The sequence below is a fragment of the Ceratotherium simum genome, chromosome 15, assembly GCF_057802395.1.
Source record: "Ceratotherium simum simum isolate JZ-2026a chromosome 15, ASM5780239v1, whole genome shotgun sequence".
Classification (NCBI taxonomy): Eukaryota; Metazoa; Chordata; class Mammalia; order Perissodactyla; family Rhinocerotidae; genus Ceratotherium; species Ceratotherium simum.
In genome coordinates this window covers 46,694,083-46,707,374 of record NC_141914.1, presented here as the reverse complement: position 1 = coordinate 46,707,374, position 13,292 = coordinate 46,694,083, and the positions used below count along the sequence as shown (strand labels likewise).

Sequence of the window (13,292 nt, the reverse complement as noted above, 5' to 3'; positions counted from 1 at the left end):
GGCAGGAGAAGCGGTGCGTCAGTGCGCGCCCGGGATCCGAACCTGGGCCGCCAGCAGCGGAGCCGCACACTTAACCGCTAAGCCATGGGGCCGGCTCCCTGCCTCACAGAGATTTTTAACATTGTTGAAGCATGAAAACTATTTATTGTGTAGTGGTTCAGACTAGGGGGTAACCTAGTTGGTTTAAATACTGGTTCTGTCACTTCCTAGCTGTGAAACCTTAGATAAATTGATCTATCCCTACATTTGAGTTTCCTTGTATATAAAATGAAAACTAAAAAGAAATATTTTGAGGATTAAATAAGATAGGACATATAAAACTGCTCAGAACAGAACCTAGCACATAGTATGAACACAATAAATATCAGCTATAGTTATTATTTGAATCTCCTTCACGATTCACAGACAAGAAATGCACAATTTTAGAAGTCATTTGGTTAATGCCTTTAACTGAGCAGGTTAATTTTTAGAAGATTTAAAAGAAAATAAAAAACATACGTTTTCTGCCTTCAAGTATCATATAATTCAGGTGGAGATAATAAATACACATGTAGAATGTATCATAATATTTATAGTGCATTATGCAACACTGTAATGCAAATAAAGTAATAACATTTTATTAAATTGGGTTAATCAGGGAAGATTTCCATCAAGAAGTAGATGAGATAAATTTTTTTTAGAGGTTAGTTGTAAGAATAACTTTATATATATAACATGCTCATTGTCAAAAATTTAGAAAATACAAAAAAAAAAAATGAGGACTAAAGTGAAAATCACCCATTAATCAGCAACTGGATTTTTAAAAACTGTTAATATTTTGGCATATTATCTTATAATCTTTACATGTGTGTATAACATATATTTTAAAATAATATTTGATTATTCTTATATAGAGATTTATTATCATTTTCCCCATTCAACATTATTTTATAAAAATTTTGCCCGTTTATTTAATGTGGGTCTTATGAGCTAGCTAAAGAAAAGAGCAGAGCATTCCTTGGCTTTGGGGTGGGGACTGAAGGGTAGGCAATAAAAATAAGAAAATAACAAATGAGTTTTATTCAGTGAAGGGTGGAGTAATTTATTTGGTTTAAAAACAGTAGGAAATAAAATTCCATATTTGAAGGTAAGAGTTCATATCCAGCTCTGCAGTCCAGGCAGGATGGTACTCTTTGGTGTAGTGGAAAGAGCAGGGGAGAGTGTGTGAGCGGCCTCAGTTCACACCACATTAACACTATTCAACACTTCAACAATATCAAGTTTGCTGCTTCATAGTCACTTCACCTTTGATGTGTGGCTGGACCGTTGCCCCGTTTCTTCATGTTTAAAATGAAACATCTGAAAGATGGGTTCAAAATCAATAATGTTACCATTCTAAGCCAAATCTATCCCAGAGCCATCATGTGGATCAGGGGAGATAGGGTCTGTGGATGCTTTACAAAACTGGAAAACAGTGTGCAAAGGAAACACTCTGGAATATGAGATGTCAGGGCCACACTTGTTCATCTTAGTGTTCCTGTGGCTACCATATTACCAGGCACACAGAATATGTGCCAGGAATGCTTGAAACAGTAAAACCACAAATAAGTTTGAAATGGAATTGACATTCCCCCAAAAGTCATTTTTTTAGATAAGAACATATTTTCTGAAGTGGATTCTGATAGCTATTAGTTTTGGTTCATCTGGCAAATAGTTTTACTTTTTTTCCTTAAACTGGCAGTTGAACATGTAGATCCACAAGTTTGGATATGTGACTCGGTTCTTGCTAATCGTGTTGTCCCCCGTGCTTGGACATAGTGACTGTCTATAAATGAGACTAGAGCACAAGCAGGGGCAATCAGTCAGAGATCTTTGTGGAATTAAATGTTGGGGGAGAGAAAAGACTTGTGCTTCTGGTTAAGATAGAACAGCAGGGACTGGCTCTACCTTTCTGCTTGAAACAAGTGAAAATTGCTTAGTATATGAAGCAACAGCACTCAAGACATTGAGCATCAGACAACAACGGGACATGATCCCAGAGAGACTGGAAACCAAAGAGGGGACTTGTAAGATTGCCCAGCTCACTGCCTGGAGAGAGATGCCAGGCCGCTGTGCAGGGAGAGGGCCCAGGCAGAGCAGGGCCGTCTCCCAGTCTTGAGGAAATGGAGCTGGGAGTTTGGGGAGTCCAAGGTCCCTAGAGTTTATATTCCTTTTTTATTGTTAAGCTACTTCAATTTGAGTTTCAGTCATTTTAAGGAAAAGGAACCTAAGACACTGTCTTATATTTCATTTTCCTGTCCATTTTCCTTACTCCTGAGTTCCTTTTTAAAGCCAGTCATACCTTGGGCATAGCTGAAGTCACAGGCTAAGATCTGACAAGTGCCCTTTACTATGTAGCCTCAAGTATGGAAGCTCAAGAACCACAGCTTTTAGAGTGATTTTCAAATTAAATTGTTAAAATGTGTTTTTAACTTAGTACTTTCTGAGAAATCTATTCTTCTGCAGACAGGCTTACAGCTATCTTCTATTAGGGCTGGAAATTGACTTTCTAGCCACTGACACTTGACAGGATGTTTATTTTCCCGTTATAACAATTGCCAATTGTCCACCAATTTCTCTTCTCACAGAAATAATGAAGGTCAGGTGTGATGAACTACATTTTCTGTAGCCTCTCTCTGACAACTTCGTTTTATCCATATTTGATATTGGTAATTCCCTCATTTCCCATAAAAGAAAAAAAATATGAAGACGATCAATGCAAAATGCTGTCATTGAAGGTTGGGCAGCAGGAAGATAAAGGTGTTTGCATGTTATTCTCAACCTGACTACTAAAGCCATCACCCAGTGAGGATGGAATGTCAGCACGGATGCACTTTTCTTTTTTTGAAAACGCTCTGCAGCTTCAAGATAAAATGTAACCTTGCAGTTGCTAAGGTAACTGGGTTTTTTTCTTTTTTTTCCCTCCTTAGGAATAGCAGAACAAATTAGATGAAGAAAACTTCTGTAAATTGTCAATACATGGATGCCCTAAGGCTGCAATAGCTAAATGTTTCATTGGAATCCTAGGTAACCAATATGTGGGTCAAGTCACCTAAAAGATATATTTGCTGTTGATCTGATTTATTTCTTGAGCAATTTAATGCAAATGGATAAAATCATAGTCACCTCTCCTTTTCTAGCTTCAACAAGCCTTCTTCCCCTTGTTAATTTTATGCAAATTAACAGCTATCAATGTTCCTAAGACTGAGGCTCAGGATAGAAAATTTTTAAATACAATAAAATATGACAAGGTTAATTGTTGACAATGGCCTACCTCAGAATCAGTGCAAATAGAATTATATATATATTGATATTTCCCTGTTGCTGCTCTTCCCTGGGGCTTCCTTATGGTGTGGCATCATTAATCTCTCATCACTCTGCTGGCAGGATTATTTATGAAAATATTTGGAATTAGAGACCAAAGGTTTGTACATGATAATCCAGTTATTGTGTTTGCTTTCAAAGAATCCCAATGTATTTTGACATTAAAACACATTGATGGGCTGGCCCAGTGGCATAGTGGTTAAGTTTGCACACTCTGCTTCGGCGGCCCAGGGTTCTCATGTTCGGATCCCGGGCGCAGACCCATGCACCGCTTGTCAAGCCATGCTGTGGCTGGCATCCCACATATAAAGTAGAGGAAGATGGGCACGGATGTCAGCCCAGGGCCAATATTCCTCAACAAAAAGAGGAGGATTGGCAACAGATGTTAGCTCAGGGCTAATCTTCCTCACCAAAAAACAAAACAAAACAAAACAAAACACATTGATAATATCTACAATATTTCATGGCTTCTAAGATGCATATTTTCCCATATTTTAATATCCCTAAAATTAGGATGCATCTTCCAGTTGATGCTACCTTACAGTTGCCATTGGCCACTTCTTTACTTTTAAAGTATCTGGTAGTGCATATGATAATCAATGATGTAATAGACTGGATGAAATATAATATTATAACTTACTGGTTTGAAAAGAGTTTTGGTAAAACTTTCCCCCTAAACTATTTTGAACTTGTCTTACCAACCAGTACATTCCCAACAAAACATGAATTTCTAGACGCATCTTGAATGAAACTAGGTATCATGGCAGTGTTGTTGATATAAATGTTTTCACTTGCAAGTGTTCTAGTAGATTATTCAGATGTCCCAGGATCATCCCTCACTCTCTTCTTATGCAAACAATGCTTCACAAAAAAACAGTTAACAAAATGTGTTCATGGGGAATATACTAGGGAGGAAAAGCTATGTGTGCTAGTAATTCGTGTTTCATTGACACTGCCTCAGTCCTAAGCCTGGGCATCTGATTAACAAGTAACATGCATTCACAGGATATCTGCCCTGAGAGAAAAGACCAAGTTACTCACTAGCTGTGTGACCTGGCAAGTCAGTTAATCTCTTTCAAACTTGGATTCTGATCATAAAAAATGGATAATTATTTCACTGATTTGGCTATTGTTTGAAGATTAAACAAAATGAAATAATATATTGTACCGTCACTGGTCCTCGATAAATGATCTTTTACTTTTTTCCCTTTTTTTCTCTATACCTGCCAATCGAGTTAATTTTTTTTCTACCAAATTAATGAAAAATACAAAGTTTTGTGTGTCACAATTTTGAAATTATCATTACTGTTCTTATTTTCTAATATTATAAAAAATTTTAACTAGGAAATGTTAGTCTTGTCTAAGTTGGGAGGTTTGAGGAACTAAAGCACTTGATTCATGAAGCCCAGACTGAAGAAAGTGAAATTCTAGAATTAGTCTTCAAAATAATTTTATAATCTCTATAAGCAAGAGATTGCATATTTCATATGCAGGGTCCACGTTTTCTGGTTTTATATTTTAGCATTAAAAATCACGTTAGATAATGAATATTTGGTCATATGAAATGCACAGGGCATGGACTTGGTAAGTACAGAGATCTGAATCCACAATATCAGTTTGAATCTCTCTAGCCATGAGACTTTTAGTAACTTACTTAACTTTTTTGAGCCCCGGTCTCCTATGGGTAAAATTAGACTAATAGTATTGTTGTTGGCAGAATAACAGGTGATAATGTATGTAAAATGTTAAACATAAGTCATGACTTAGAATAGTTAGTAAATAAGAGAAATTCCTCCAAGATCACAGAAATTTCTTTAGAAAGGAAATTTTCTCAAGTGGGTAAAATTGTTATAATAAACTTCAAAGGACATTTTTAAATGCAATCTTTTTAAAGATGAATTCACTGGAGGCTCAGTATCCCAGTCTGAAGGAATTTGGAGACAAAACAAATGGCCAAGTCTTTGTAGCTGAATGTCAAGGACTTTGAATTCAGTAAGAGAATAAAGGAAAACTATCAGACACATATGGTCTCACCCTACAATTCTCCACTTTTGGATAATTTTGTGTATGAGTTTGGATGAAAAGGCTGGGATTTAGCAAAGTTTTATTTTAGTTTTTTGGAATGTTTGAGATGGGAAAAGATAAAGGGAGTTAAGCTTAATTGCTACTTGATTGACTCAAATAAGAAATAAAAATAGCTCTGCTTAGTTTAACTCTATAAACTCTCTATCAGTTGTGGACAAGTTCTAAACACTCCAGAAAATAAGACAATATTAGAAACCTGGTATCTGCTTATTTATTAAAATAGAAATGTTTGTCAAACTTGAATGGTCTAATTGTAAAGCTTAGAAAATTTTAAAGCGGTGAGTTAGATGGATTATTTCATATGAGTTAGTGTGTCTATTGGTGGGGTATATTTTGAGGCATGGCAGCAGAGATGTTATATTGTCTTCTGTGTCATCTTGATGATAAGCTCATTCAGGTAATGTTTGAGATTATCCATATTAAAGCATCTGGAGTTAGTGATTAAGAGCCAGGCTTGGAAGTCTGACAAACTGAGGTTGCTATCTTACCTCTGTCAATTAACAGAGTTTGACACTGGAGTATTAGGTAACTTTCTAAACCTTAGTGTTCCCAACTTTATAGTAGGGACAACTTCATAGAACTGTTGTGAGTGGTAGAGTCCATTTTTGAACCTAAGCAGTCTGGTTCCAGGACTCACACCATAGACTGCTGTGTCAGATGTTCAAGGTGTACTTTGTTTAAAAAGATTACATTCAGATCATTTTAGTAGAGTAATAGAAAGGAAAACAAATAGGTTAATAATTTCAATTGATTAAGAATTAAATTGTATTGTATAATACTTTAACAATTTTAGGAAAAAATATAACCTAACTTTTGACTCACTCAACCTCAAGATCTTATGGTTATAGTTCACATTATATATTACATATTGTATATTATAGTTCATTAAATCAGAGAGGTTGATAATGCAAAATAATATCTATAGAGTCATATAATACATAGTGTCTAGTATATCTACCCATGTTAGATTTCATATGTGATATTTTTAGGACTTTTTCTGCCTGTTCACCATCCCTGGTACACCTGTGGTGGTCAAGTGTTTCAGGAAATAGTTCTCATTTGAAACTTTATTTGATACATGCTGGGAGCTCTTTTAAAATTAAGAATTTGATTTAATTTTGTTTCAGCAATTACTTCCAGTTTTCAAAATATAAATTAATATCAATCACAAAGGAGCAAAGAAAATTCAATTTTTACAGTCTATTAAAAAAATTTATTTACGTATTCTTCAAATGCTTCTTCATTCCCAATTCTTAACTAGTCATGAATTTAATCAAGAACCTAAGAAACTATGATGAAAAGAAACATAAAATCAATGATAGTATATTTGCACTATGCTTACTATTTTAAAGTACATTATATATTATATTTCAAGGCAAAAATGTACATTAAGGGGCCGACCTGGTGGCGTAGTTTAGTTCGCGCGCTCTGCTTTGGCGGCCCAGGGTTCGCAGATTTGGATGCCAGGCACGAACCTACGCACCACTTATCAAGCCATGGTGTGGCAGGCGTCCCACATATAAAGTAGAGGAAGATGGGCACAGATGTCAGCCCAGGGCCAATCTTCCTCACAAAAACAAAAAAAGTACATTAAAAATGCTTCGTCACGGCTTTAATTCAACGACGTTGAACAAAGACCTGAAATTGAATGTAAATGAAGTGTTACTATAGCTTTGATTGTTTAAGATGTTCTTTAACTGTGGTAACATGTGGGCCAGAAAATATCCCACAGGTTTCATTTTGGTCACTCCAAAATACTATTATTTAGTTTGCTTGAATACCTCCAGCACTACAGAACCTTGGTTAGAGTGTTTAAAACTATCTTGTCCATTGCAAGTTGTTTATTAAAGACTTGAAAAGTCTTTTCTAAATCAAATGAGATTAACTATTTGGAACTTGTACTTTATGGTTTAATTAAAAGAAAATTGCACTGCAGTCTCACTTTCAAAATTTGTTTTAGATCTATTTATTACTCTCTGTCTTTTTTGAACCATCAACTCTAGGGAATTAAAAATAAAGAAAAGCCTCAAATGTAACCTTGCAAAAAGATATTTGTACATAACAGACTGTTGACATAAAGATCCTACAGAATTTTTATCACAATTTTCTAAGCTCAACTGGTAATTTACTTTATATATTTTAAAATTGAAGATAAAATTAGGTGTCAGATCTCTTCAAGAATGTTTATGTAATTATATTTATACTGTAAAATCCATATTAAACACTTGTGTAAAAATAAGATACACTACTTAAGAAGTAAGTATAAAGAGGCATATTTTGAAAGCATCCATTGTGATACTTAATAATTGTTACTGTGTAGCTTATTTGATTTCATGTTAAAAAAAGAATGTGGGATGATTATGAAAGCATATCAAGTATAATAAATGTATCTTTAATCAGAACAGTATTTAGCGTATGGTTATTCAGAATGGATTATTCACTTGTAATTGGATCTAATAATTTTACAAATTGAATCTAGGGAAGGTACTTAGTATGCATACAGAAATACTGAAAATAAGAACACGCTGGATTTTGGGAGACTCTTGCATAATGAAAAACATACATTTTGGAGTCAGACAGATGTGGGATTATAACACGCCACTTAATCTTGGTGCAAACTTGAACAATTTATTTAACTTTTCTGTACCACATTTTCATTTTGTGCATTATAAAAAAAAAAAAAATCCTTGTATCAGTTAGCTATTACTACATAAGTAACCACCTCAGAACTTAGTGACTTGAAACAGTAAGGACTTATTATTGCTCACTAGTGTACAGCTCAACCAGTTGCGCATCTACTGTCAGTCATGTGGATCAGGTAGGTGATTCTGCTAATCTCGGGCCTGATGTTTGACTTGCTGAAGTTTGGTCTAAAGTGGCCTCATCTGGGACAACTGGGATCTCTTCCATGAGACGGCACATACTCCAACAGGCTAGCCCACGCTTGTTCTCATGGCAGAGACAAGGGTCCAAGAGAATGAGGCGAAGCACACAAGGTGTCTTGGAACTAGATCACTGTCAGTTCTGCTGTGTTGTTTTGGTCAAAGCAAGTCACAAAACCAGGCCAGATTTAAGGAGTATGGGACAGATTCCACTTTTTGATGGGGGTAATGGTAGAGTTGCCCTGCAAAGTATGTGGATCAAGGACTGAGTAAAGAATTGTGCCCATTTTTGCAATATAACATAGTCCCTATCTAGCAATTTAATATTATCTCTAGAAGAATATTGGGCAGAAAATATGTGCTCAATAAAGTTAACTAATTTAATTTAACTTTAGAACTAAGCCACTTAAATTCTTACAATATTTTTGTTGTTTTGTTATTTGTTTTTCTTTTACAAGGCCTTCATATGATTAATCAGTTAATTTTTTATAAGTTCTACTTCTAAAATGCTTAAAATAACTTGACTCAAATGTAAAAAAATTGATATTTGGGAAAATTTTATTATTAGAATTCATGGCGAATATTACTTTTAGAAATTATGGTCTCAGAATTTTAAAGGTCAAAACATACATTTGGTGGGAAAATATTTTCATTCAGATTGCCTAGGCATGGATTGGAGCTCTCCATTGTGCCATTCATTTATTAGTATAGGTTTCTTCCTTTGTGCTAGAAAAAAGTATATAATAAACAAAATATAGTTTGATGTTATTAATAAGAAATTATATTTGATTATTTAAAAAACTTTTTATTTTGAACTAATTTTAGACTTGCTGAAAGTTTCAAAAATAGTACAGTTCTCATATATCTCCCAACTCAGCTTCCTCTGATATTAACAATGTTCATAGTAACAATGAAACTTTCAAAACTTGGAAATTAACATTGATACAACACTATTAACTAATTTACAGCTCTCATTTGAATTTCATCAATTTTTCCCCTAAAGCTTTTTCTTTCTGTTTCAGGATCCTATCTGGTATTTCGACATTGCATTTAGTAGCTATTTCTTCTTAGCCTCTCCAGTGTGTAAAATTGCCTCACTCTTTCCTTTTCCTTCATGAACTTAACACTTTTGAAGAGCGCTGATCAGTTATTTTGGAGAGAGTCCCTCAATTCAGATTTGTTTGATTTTTCTCATGATTGGAATGAAGTGGTGCTTTTTTTTGACAGTAATACCACTGAAATGATGCTGTGTCCTCAGTGCATTAGATCAAGGGGTTTGTGATGTCAGTATGTCTTTTTGCTGATGATAGTAACCTAATCACTTGGTAAAGCAGAAGTTACTATCTTTCCCTTTTTAATTAGTAAATAGCTTTGGGGAAATACTTTGAGACTATGCAAACCCCGGGTCCTACTTTCTAAACATCATTCTGGAATAAAAAGCAGAAGGACTCCTTGGAACAGTGGTTGATTCCAGGCAGGGCAGGGTAAAGACAAGATTAACCTGAAACACCTTGTGGTGAGAGAGTTTAAGGAAGTACTCACAAAAAGATGGGGTCTGTTGACAAAGCCCAGGAGCTAACCAGAAGAAGCTCCTGATGGCCTAAGCTGAAACAATTGGAACAACAAAATAAAGGATAGTTTTGGATATTAACCCACAGAATTAAATACACATCCATGAGTCCATACTAATATAAATGTGTAATTGAATAAATAAATATGACTCAGGGGGAATGTCTTCGGTTGGGTTGCTATAACACAATAACACAGACTGAGTGGCTTAAATAACAGACATTTATTTCGCACAGTTCCGGAGACTGTGAAGTCCAAGCAGAGTGCAAGCATAGTTGAGTTCTAATGTGAGTCGTCTTCTTGGCTTTCTGCCTTCTTACAGTATCCTCTCACTGGGGACAGAGAGAGAGCTCTGGTGTCTCTTCCTCTTCTTAATAAGGTCACTAATCCTATCATGAGGGCACCACTCTCATGACTTCATCTAAACCTAATTACCTCCTAAAGTCCCCACCTCCAAATACCATCACATTTGGGGTTAGGGCTGCCACAAATGAGTTTTGAGGGGATACAAACATTTAGTCCATAACAGAGGAGAAGGGACAGGTATTCCTTACAGTACAACTCCAATTTAAAAAGTAGAAGTGGGAAATAGAAAATCACCATTAGGCAAGCAACATAGTAATGATTTTTGTCCACTAATGGATCTTAAAATTAGCAAGCAAAAGTTTGAGGAGATTTGGATTTTCACAGTATCTTTCATTTTTAAAACTAATGAAAATGATTTTCTAAAACATACCAGTGTTTTCGTCTCTATGCAGTTTTCTTAACACGTATTCAGATGTCATCATTTTTCAATACCCTATTCTCAAATAATGAGAGAAAATCATTCAAACTTTTTTTGTTTTTAATTGTAGTCTCTGGCTAGGCACACAGATATAGAACAAAAAAAATCAGGTTCTTGGGTGCTTTCAACAATATCTTCTGTAGTTTTGTTAGCTTGGCATTACGGGTGTAAAATACAAAACCTCAATTTGTGCTATCTCTTGGAAGTTCACCAGTTCCAAAAGGCCCATGCCGTGTCCTCTGGCAGAGTGAGTATTAGAAGAACACGTGCTGTAATGACGTTCATAAATCTAACCAGCTGTGCATGGAATCGACACATGGGACTAGATTTGTAAAAGCAATACAAAATGGAGAAAAATGTATACTGATATCTTACTTGTTGCAGAATATTCTATGCTTTGTTATGTACATTTTTTGTATAGAGGAGGTAAAATATCCTAAAAATTAAAGGCAGATAGCCATAGCCATCATCTTAATTTTCCATTTATTCATTTTTATAGGATTAAGGGGATGTAAATGCAATTAAAGAGGAGAAAATCGGAAATGTAAGTTAAAATTTTGAATCACAAAATGTAAGAGCTTAAAGGATGCTAGAAGGCATTTAGTTCAACATGTTCTCATCTAATGTGAAAGTTATAGCATAGAGGTTAAAGAATTTATAAGATTTGCTATGGTCTCACTCTTTGAAGTTGGTAGCAATCTAATCATGATTAAAGAAGTTTGACTTGTTTAGAAGAGATGTACAACTTTATTTTCAGAATCAGTTATTAGCAAACAGAAATTGACAAGCAAACTAATGATAATTTTATAATAGCCAATTTTAACATTTGGTTCCTCAAATTATAAAGCATAGTTAAATTATAATACTCATAGCTTACTATAAAATTATAATTGTAATAAAAAGGGTTAGAAAAATATGCATTTCATTGGTGAGTGTAATAGTTTGGAATAATAATCCTTAAATCCAAATATTTTTGTCTTTGAGTATTCCTTTATTCATGGATAATTCATTGATTAGTTCACATGTACATTGGAAAATTAAACTTGTAAGTTCCCTGTCCATGTAGAACTTATAGTCAAGTGGAGGAAAATTAAGAAGAAGCAAATAATTAAATATTTAATTTTTATTTTAAAAAACTGCTACATGGGAGATATGCATCTCTTAGGAGATGACGTTTAAGCTGAGATTGACTGAAAAAATAAAGGATCCAGTCACAGGAAGCTCGAGTTGGAGCATTCCAAGCAGCAGCCTGCACTGAGGAGCTCGTCTGGAAAGGGCAGGATATAGGAGCACGGGGAGCAGAGGAGAGACGGACCCTATGATTGTGTCAGGCCAAGTTAAAGAGTTTGGATTTTTTTTTCAAGTGTCATGGGAAATAATTGAAGGAGTTTAGTGAAGGAAGTTTAGTTTATGTTTTTAAAGAATTATTCTCACTGCTGTATCGGGGGAAATGATTAATGGCACAGAGGCTAAAAGTGCTCTGATGTGTTCATTACCTTTTTACTCATTCTATCTTCATTATCCTCCTCATCCTCTAAAAATTGTAAAATTATGCTTATAGAATTGGGATACAATTCTTAATTGTATATCTTAATATATATGTAAGTATGTGTGTATGTACACATACATGAAACTGTGATTATATAAATATATATAATATATATTATGCTGAAAATAAAGTAATTATACTTATGCTATGTTTTGATTGAGAAAATACCTTTGTGCATATGGATTCAGGGTCCCTTTCAATAATTCCTTCTGTTAACACCGCTGGCCTACATATGGGTGTGGAATTGCTGTCCTTGGTCTTTTTTATTTTTCCTCGCTTTACAAAATATATATATGCAAATGAGCAGACCAATTTAAGTTGTAATCTTGTCTCTGCTTACGAGTTGTGTAACCTTGGTCAAGTTAATTAACATTTCTTTAAGATTTATTAGCCTTTTCTATAAAATGGTACCTACTTCAACAGATGTTTGTAAAGAGTAAATGGCAGAATAAATGTAAAGAATTAAACATTATGCTTAGCATATAGTATATACTCAATAATGTTATTTTTAAGTTTATTATAGATTGATATAGTGAAATCTTTTAATTTGAATCTTCTCTGCTTTATCCTTGCTCTAATCAAAGCCATCTTTGTTTCTCTCTCAGCGCATTTTGTATAGATCTCTATAAGCTTATCTTTCTTGCCTGCTGAGAGAAGTCTGCATATGATGTCCAGAACAACGTAAAGGAGAGAAGGCTCATGTCAATTTAGAATGTAAAAAGAAACCGACTAACATTACTTGTATTACCTTATTTTAAAAATAAGCAGAATTTGGAAGTTCAAGGATAAGGCCAATTGTGGCATTTTATAAAACCAAGCAAAGAATAGATACGGTAGGTTTATTGTGTAGATTTTACTTCCTGTAATTAAAAATATATATGTTTATTTGTATAATATATACCTAGTATGGCTTTATTGAGTAATTCTTTCCAGAAAAGGTAGGAGTGGTTATTATTGTTATTTCTTTTGTTTTTATTACTTGGATATTCATCACATATCATTATTGTGTGTCTTGGAGATAGCCTTAATCAAAACTTTCTATAGAGCTTTAACCAAAATGAAAAAATTAAAGTATGTATGA

The 13,292-nt window shown here is 34.4% G+C and overlaps 1 protein-coding gene across 10 annotated transcripts in view; it reads left to right on the top strand.

The window, feature by feature from the left end:
* NAALADL2 (N-acetylated alpha-linked acidic dipeptidase like 2) overlaps window positions 1-13,292 on the top strand; it is a 1,131,941-nt gene that overhangs the window by 258,400 nt on the left and 860,249 nt on the right. For 2 of the 10 annotated variants that reach the window (XM_087439999.1, XM_087440005.1), the window contains 3 exons: window positions 2,949-3,045; window positions 11,162-11,206; window positions 12,817-13,044. The exons of 4 other annotated variants lie outside the window; for them this stretch is intronic. The gene's annotated coding sequence lies outside the window, so the exon portion shown is untranslated. The remainder of the gene's footprint in view (window positions 1-2,948; window positions 3,046-11,161; window positions 11,207-12,816; window positions 13,045-13,292) is intronic. 4 more of the 10 variants (XM_087440001.1, XM_087440006.1, XM_087440002.1 and 1 more) reach the window with 3 other exon arrangements.